This window comes from Diabrotica virgifera, chromosome 3 (genome assembly GCF_917563875.1).
Source record: "Diabrotica virgifera virgifera chromosome 3, PGI_DIABVI_V3a".
NCBI classification, from domain to species: Eukaryota; Metazoa; Arthropoda; class Insecta; order Coleoptera; family Chrysomelidae; genus Diabrotica; species Diabrotica virgifera.
The window spans coordinates 86,848,941-86,857,810 of record NC_065445.1 but is presented as its reverse complement, the minus strand read 5'-3'; the positions used below and the strand labels follow the sequence as shown (position 1 = coordinate 86,857,810).

The window sequence follows — 8,870 nt, the reverse complement described above, 5'->3', positions numbered from 1 at the left end:
ACACGCTGTATTTTCCTGTCACCGTGTCACAAAGAAAATTGTCCAGTGCAAGTACATGTAACAATAATTATTACATGCATGATACTATAAATAACATTTATTTATAGTATCATGATTACATGTACTTGCGCTGGCCAATTTTTTGTCTGATACGGAGACAGGAAAATACAGCATGTTTGATATGTTCGTTCATGGGTATTCTTTCATTTTTCCTACTGTATGTGTATGTACCCTAACAACACACAACATTCCAGGAATGTACTACCAAAGTTCTATCAATATTTGAATGTCCTGGACATTTAGGGAACATTCGGTGAACATCTGATTAAATTATTCGTGGAATGTTACCATAAGACATTCTGTGAACATACTACCAATGTTCCTGTTCATTTTCAAATTCACGGCGCATGTATTTGTGCATGGTGCTTAGAGAGGGCATCACGTGACTAAAAACGACCAATGACCTCACTTCAGACTTCGGTTCGGCCATCTTGACATGCATCTTGCCTTGGCCACCTTGCCGTGCGTGATCGTTGTTTGTTTTTATTTGTGCTTTTTAAGAATATTTTTTAATTCGGATACTTTTATAATAACTTTAATAGTATTATTAATATAGTGCATAAAATCAGTTGGAGTAGCAGAAGCAATGTAGATAAAAAATCTGCAGGAATAATGTTTCAAAGGTTAGTATATTATGCAAATATGTAAACAAAGGCATGCCCCTATTTCAGAAAATATCCATTTATTATTTTAATAATTGCGAATAAGCCACAAACTTGCTTATTCCTAATTAAAATAGTAAATAGAGATAATAACAAACGGATTATTTGTAAAATTAAATTTTTTTTTGCGTTTTTGCTAATGTATGCGTTTATAAACAGGATGGTAGACCACACACTATAATAGTACCAACTAATGAATACACAGTATGAATAGTACAGTCGGTTCGCTAAACTTAGTCTCAGACACAACTGGCTAGTGATTTTAGTAAATAATTTTGACAATTTGGTAAAATTGGCAAAAAAATAACTAAATAGTTCGTAATTTTGGCAAAAATGGCCAAAAACAAAAAAATTACCTACTAAAATCACTAGCCAGTTGTGGCTAGGGAAACGACTATACTAATAAACAATTTCTAAGCTGCTTTTTATAATATTTTGTGAGTTCATTAATCATATTTTTTATTTAAAACTAAAATTTGTTAATAATGCTCAGTAATGCATATATTTTGTATTTTTAGCTTTCCAGAAGATCCTGCGAAGAAGGCATGAAGTATTGATCAGATTTGTTAATAGAGCAGTATGTTCAAAACATTTTTTAGAAAAAGATATTGACAGAACTTCACTTTCAACCGTTTGAGAGACTGTGCTGTTCCAATAGCTTATATCACACAGGTAATATGCTTAACCCAATTAATAATACAATTACAATATACAGTTGGAAAAATTAAAGAATAGGGCTTTTCATTTACAGTCATTTGTTTCGAGCTACTGTCATATGTCGTATAATCCGTGTTGTATTAATATTATACACAGATTATATAACATATGACAGAAGCTCGAAACAAATGACAATCGATGAAAAGCAATATAGGGCTTTGTTCATTGTCATTTGTTTCGAGCTTCTGTCATGTGTCACATATATTAATATATCTACGTCATACATCTTTGGTTTGTATCATTGATTATATCAATAACGTATGATGTAGATATATTAATATTATGTGACACATGACAGAAGCTCGAAACAAATGACTGAATGAAAAACCCTATAACCATGAACGATCACATCAATCACTTATTTTGTATAGGGTTTTTCATTCACAGTCATTTGTTTCGAGCTTCTGTCATGTGTCACACAATATTACTATATCTACGTCATAAGTTATTGGCATATACCAATGATACAAACCAAAGACGTATGACGTAGATATATTAATATTATGTGACACATGACAGAAGCTCGAAACAAATGACAGTTGATGAAAAGCCCTATTTGCTGTCTTTTTCTATAAATCACAAACGTTTGTTACCTATAGAAAAAGATCATCATCATCATTGGCTCGACAGCCCTTTCTGGGTCTTGGCCTGTTCCAGGATTCTTCTCCACTCTGATCTGTTTCATGCTTTTTTTCTCCAGTTTTTTATTTTTAATGTTTTTATATCATTTTCTATTTGTTCTAAAATAGAAAAAGATAGCAAATACAACATAAGTGATTGATGTGATCGTTCATGGGTATAGGGCTTTTCATTCACAGTCATTTGTTTCGAGCTTTTGTCATGTGTCACATAATATTAATATATCTACGACACACGGTTATTAGACTTTATTACGGTTGTCTTGTCCGACGGTGGTGGGGAGACTTATATTTTTGACTTTACGTCACAGGAGTTTACATTCCCATATTTTTAAATTATTTTCGATCATGGAATGTGTGTTATTGTGTATATATGTGTATTATTTGTGTTATTATGAAATAATAATACAAATAGTACACATTTTATCTTATACCGGGTGGTGAATCGTAAAAAGGGCCATAGTAAACTCAATGTAAAATTCTGAATTGTTGAATTCCTGCTTTCCTAATTATTCTACATCAAAAGTCATGAGAGAATACTTGTAGAGAATTAAAATCTGTATTAAAATCAAAAGTTAAAATTGTTCTACGATTTAAATGCATTCCAAAATTTTGAAAAATATGATACATTTGCCACAATAGGTATGCGTGTAAAAGTAAGGCCACACGTTACTATTTAACTGACAGTGCTCACACCATTGACTGAATAAAAAAATCTTTATTATTAATCCTTTCTCCGCAACTGAGGGTATCTTATCAACTGTATTGTTTTTAAACAATAGATGATAAAATAAAAATATTGACAGTTCAAAAATGTGAACATTATTGCATTGTGTGTGGCCTAAGTTTGGGCTGAAAACTGAAATGTATTACATTTTTACAAAATTTTGGAATATGTTTAATTACGTAGACCAATTTTAACAGTTATATCCAATACAGATTTCAATCCTCTTCAAATAGTTTCTAATGTCTTTTGATGTAAAATAATTATTAGGGAAGCTGGAATTCAACAGTTCAGAATTTTAGATTGAGTTAATGCAAAACTTTGACGCATGTCGAAATTCTCAATGTGTTTTAATTGAATAATATCTCAATTTAATATCTCAATATTTTTGAAAAATTTAAACTCAGAATGAAAGACTACATTATTACCGAGGGCTGAAAGTCCCTGAAAATATCTATAATGTTGTTTTTAATAAGTTACAGGGCTGAAAATAAAAGAGAAGTGTGATATTTAATTTCAAATATTTCATTCAATAGAGTCTGCTTGTTTATTATAAGGGGCTTTCCGCCCTCGGTAATAATGTAATCTTGCATCCTGCGTTTAAATTTTTCTAAAATACTTGGTTTTCTCAGGATTCGAAAAAAAGCATATTACGATTCAAATGACAGTAAACTCTCGTGACGTAATCTCACCCTTAATGTTCATTGGTTAGTCGATTTAGGTAACCGTAGTAATGTCTAAGAACCGTGTCTACGACATACGTTATTGGTATATACAATAATAGATACAAACCAAAGACATATGACATAGATATATTAATATTATGTGACACATGACAGAAGCTCGAAACAAATGACAATTGATGAAAAGCCCTATTCTTTCATTTTTCCAACTGTAGATACCGTTGTTCTTCATTATCTACATCAGAGATCTAAGTTGACATTGTTGCCCAATTACAAAAAATTTTTGAATTCATTTTAAGTCCAATATATCACATAATTATTGCGAAGTAGATTATACAAGAAAACAGATTAATGTTGAATGCAAATAAATAAAAACATCAGAAATAGAAAACAAGAATTAAGTTATAATCTTAAGTTAAAGTAAATAATAAAAACAATAAATATAATAAAACAAAATACTTATTAGTTTGTGAAAAAGCTATTTCTTTGTGGCATTTTTGTAATTATTGTAACTATTTTAATGGGGAAATAAGCCAGAATTTACTTGAAAAAATAACTTTATTATGGTTTCTACTTCCACATCGGACGTCGTTGTCAAAATACAAAATGTTTTATTATTTTCTTTATTAAATATTATTTATTATTTATTTAAATATTATTTAATTTATTATTTATTTTATTATTATTATTATATGCATATTATTACCTGTAAATATTTCTTCTGATTGTTAATTGTAAAGGATAGAAAAATTACCATTTATTTTATTTTCTTTTAGAATCAGCTGAGAGAAGTGGTCTACAAAAAACCAGGAAGGAAATGGAATATGTGGCTATGAAAGGCAAAAGAAAGGTTTACAAAGCAAATGTGACACATTTTTTTATAGGAATATCAGTAAATTACATTAAAAAAATGTATGAAAAGATTTTTTGCAATAAAAATGTTTATATTTATCAAGCATGCATTATTTGGTATGGCCACATATCGTCAGTGATGTGACAATACCTCCTATCTGTTTTTTCATGAGATTTGTAAGATAGACTAAAAACTTGTTTGGGCCACCTCCTGTTTTCATATATTTTTTGACTTGTTTTGCAGTAAATTTAACTATCTATTTACTACAAAACAAGCCAGAACTTACGTATGCAAACAGGAGGTGACCTTAAAAAATGTTTTTCGTCTCCTGCAAACCTCATGAAAAAAGATATAGGAAGTATTGTCACAGCACTGACGATATATTTCAGAGAATGTCTAAAAAATATACTGTGAATGTTCAAAGAACGTTCGTAGACATTCATGGAATGTTCCAACAAGACATTTAGTCTAAAAAATATACTGTGAATGTCCAAAGAACATTCATGGAATGTTCCAACATTCATGGAATGTCCCAACAAGACATTCAGTCTAAAAAATATACTGTGAATGTCCAAAGAACATTCATGGAATGTTCCAACAAGACATTCAGTCTAAAACATATACTGTGAATGTCCAAAGAACATTCGTAGACATTCATGGAATGTTCCAACAGAACATTCTAAGAATATTTAAAATGCTGACACAGCACATTCCAGGGACTTTCCAGGGACATTCGTGTGCATTTGGGGACATTCCAGGAATGTTTGGAATGTCCTGTGAGTACATTCTAGGAACATTCATGGAATGTTTTGTGTTATTAGGGTAAATATAAATTGTGTAGAAGTATTTTAAATTTAAAATAAATCTAAAATCTATTTTAGGATGGGGAAAAAGGATTGATTTCGCGACTGTCATCGCTTCTACGAAATAAATTTTTGAAGTGAAAACTTCTTTAGGGACGTTGTGCACTTTTTGGATGGGGAAAAAGTATTAAATTAGCGACCGTCATCGCTTCGGCGAAATAAATTTTTGAAGTGAAAACGTCTTTAGGGACGTTGTGTACTTTTTGGATGGGGAAAAGTATTATAAATTAGCGACCGTCATCGCTTCGACGAAATAAATTTTTGAAGTGAAAACTTCTTTAGGGACGTTGTGCACTTTTTGGATGGTGAAAAAGTATTAAATATAGCGACCGTCACAGCTTCGACGAAATAAATTTTTGAAGTGAAAACTTCTTTAGGGACGTGGTGCACTTTTTATATACGGAAAAAGTATTGAATTTGCGACCGTCATCACCTCGCCGAAATAAATTTTGATATTATGTGTATGTGTACATAAATAGCATAGGACGTACGCAACGTAATATGTATGTGCAACGTAATATGTATGTATAGGTATAGTCCGTTCGCTAAACTCAGATACAACTGGCTAGTGATTTTAGTACGTAATTTTTTTGTTTTTCGCCAATTTTGCTAAAATTGGAAAAATTACTAACTATTTATTAGTAATTTTTTTTTTGCCAATTTCACCAAACTGGCAAAATTACTTATTAAAATCACTAGACAACTGTGTCTGAGTTTAGCGAACCGACTATATATCACTTCTTTTTGGATGGGGAAAAAGCATTGAGCTCGTAATTGATATACCTACTACAAGAAGTTTTCACTTCTGTCAGCACTCCCACGAGTGCCCTAAATTTTTTTTATTTTATACAGATAGGGATTGTTTTAAGGGTGAAAAAGATGAAACAAAGAAAAATATCATTGACCGAAAATACAGATATAAAATTGTTTTAAATTATACAGGTTGTTTCATTGGGAAACGAAAATACTTCAATGGCGAATAGAGGTAACTGAGGCGGTTCTAGAAATATGACATTTATTGCCTTACCGATTTTTATAACCGAGTTACAGGGTGTTTTATCGATTTTTCCATTTTTTTCTGGACCCATAACTTTAGAACCAGTCTGTATATTTTTTTGATATTTGGTACACATATGTCTCATTTACAACACAACCCATCCAACCACTAATCACAAGAAAAATCCAGGTCCGGAATAAAAAAAATTATAAATTCTTTGTGACCTTGAAACAACACCCTGTATATTAAAATTTTTAAAATCCGTTTGCATATTTGAAAAGGGCACAAAAAACTTATTTAATGACTTTAATTTTGAAATAATATTTAAGTTTTTAAGAACTCTTAGATTAAAAACCAGGTATTATTAACTTTTAACAATAAATTATTAAAGTTAATGAACAAATATTCATTCTAAAAATAATCAATACTTATTATTTACTACATTAGAACGATCCATTTACTAATGACAAGAAAAATCCAGGTCCAGGTTAACAAAAAACATTAAGTAATTGTGACCTTGAAACAACACCCTGTATATTGAAATTTTCCAAATTGGTTTGCACATTTGAAAACAGCACAAAAAACTGAGTTTATACCTTCGCTTTAACTTTTTGTGCAGAAAATTTATTGACTTTAATTTTGAAATTAATTCTATTGAAATTTTTTAGAACTCTGAGATTAAAAAGCAGGTAACTGTTAATAATAAATTAATAAATTTAATGACTAAATACTTATTTTAAAAATAATTAATACTTATTTACTAAATTGGAATGACCCACATACTAATCACAACAAAAATCCAGGTCCTAATTAATTCAAAAAATTTAATAGTGACCTTGAAAAACCTTGAGTATATTGAAATTTTCTTGAACATTTGAAAAGAGAACAAAAAAATAAGATTAATGGTTTGCTTCCATTTTTTTCGCAGACAATTTAATAAGTTTAATTCTAAAATTATGCGGAAATTTTTAAGAACTCAATGAGAACAAAAATTTCGATATAATTTCAAAAGAAATTTCATTAAATTGTCTGCGCAAAAAATTAAAGCGAGCCAATAAACTTAGTTTTTTGTGCTCTTTTCAAATGTTTAAACGGATTTTGAAAATTTTAATATACAATTAATATACATTTTCAAGGTCACAATTACATTATATTTTTTTGTTAATCCGGACCTGGATTTTTCTTGTGATTAGTAAATGGGTCGTTCCAATGTAGTAAATGATTACTGATGATTAACTTATTATTAATGATTAACTTATTATTAAAATAAGTAATACCTGATTTTTGATCAGGTTATTTTGAGTTAATTTCAGTTATAAAAAATTTGAATAGATTTAATTTCAAAAGTATAGTAAGTCATTAAATTTTATGTGCAAAAAATTAAAGCGAACCTATAAACTTAGTTCTTTGTGATCTTGTTTCAAGGTCACAATTACTTTATGTTTTTTTGTTAATCCGGACCTGGATTTTTCTTGTGATTAGTAAATGGATCGTTTTAATGTAGTAAATAAGCATTGATTATTTTTAGAATGAGTATTTGCTCATTTTAACTTTTATTATTAAAAGTTAATAATACCTGCTTTTTAATCTAAGAGTTCTTAAAAATTTGAATATTATTTCAAAATTAAATTCATTTAATTTTCTGGCCGAAAAATTTAAGCGAACCATTAAATTTAGTATTTTGTGCTCTTTTCAAATATGTAAACGGATTTTATAAATTTGAATATACAGGGTGTTGTTTCAAGGTCATAAAGAATTTAAAATTTTTTTTTAGTTCGGACCTGAATTTTTCTTGTGATTAGTAGTTGGACGGTTTGTGTTTTAAATGACACATGTGTGTACCAAATATCAAAAAAAAAATATATACAGGGTGGTTCTAAAGTTATGGGTCCAGAAAGAAATGGGCAAAATCGATAAAACACTCTGTAACTCGGTTATAAATATCGGTAAGGCAATAAATGTGGTATATCTAGAACCGCCTCAGTGACCTGCTCTATTCATCATTCAAGTATTTCTGTTTCCCAATGAAACACCCTGTATATAAATGAATAAAAAATATTAGTAATAAATCACTGTTTTTACACATTTTATTATCAAATTTGGTGGTGGTGGAGTGGTTTATAAGGGTTAAATTATTTAGCCAACCAGCAGTAATGTCTTAAAATATAACAATGCCTTTATTTAACTTCATGAAGTGCGATTAAAGCCTAAAAATACTTTTATTTACGTTATAAAAACGTAACGTTTACAACTAGTTTCATTCAATTTTGCCAAAATAAGAGGTAGTTTTCACCTCTAAAAAATAATAAGCGCACATCGGCATGGCGACTTTGAATTAGCAGATAAGTAGAGGCTATTTCCAAAACTTCATTAAAATCCATGCAATAGGATAGAATTCGGAGGTAATATCCTATTTTTGCTCTCATGACTGGCGTACGTGTGTATTTTCATATGCTCGCCTAAGTTGAATTTTTGTGAAAACAATTTGGAGCATATTTCACATGAAAAAGGTTTATCTGTGTGTATTTTCATATATGAACAGTTAAATTGGTTTTTTTTTAAACAATAATTTGAAACAAATTACGCATTTAAAATGTTTACCTCCAGTGTGTACATATATATCGCCAAATACAACCTCTTTCCTTCGAATCTCAAAATCGACTAACTATCGAA

The 8,870-nt window shown here is 29.7% G+C and overlaps 1 long non-coding RNA gene across 2 annotated transcripts; it reads left to right on the top strand.

The window, feature by feature from the left end:
* The first annotated feature begins 231 nt into the window (after positions 1 to 231).
* Positions 232 to 4,688, top strand: LOC126881179 (uncharacterized). 2 transcript variants are annotated; one of them, XR_007696740.1, is made up of 3 exons: positions 232 to 683; positions 1,241 to 1,394; positions 4,261 to 4,688. It is a non-coding gene; the product is annotated as an uncharacterized LOC126881179 (long non-coding RNA). The 2 variants fall into 2 exon arrangements; XR_007696741.1 differs by having other exon boundaries at positions 232 to 1,159.
* The last annotated feature ends 4,182 nt before the right edge of the window (positions 4,689 to 8,870 follow it).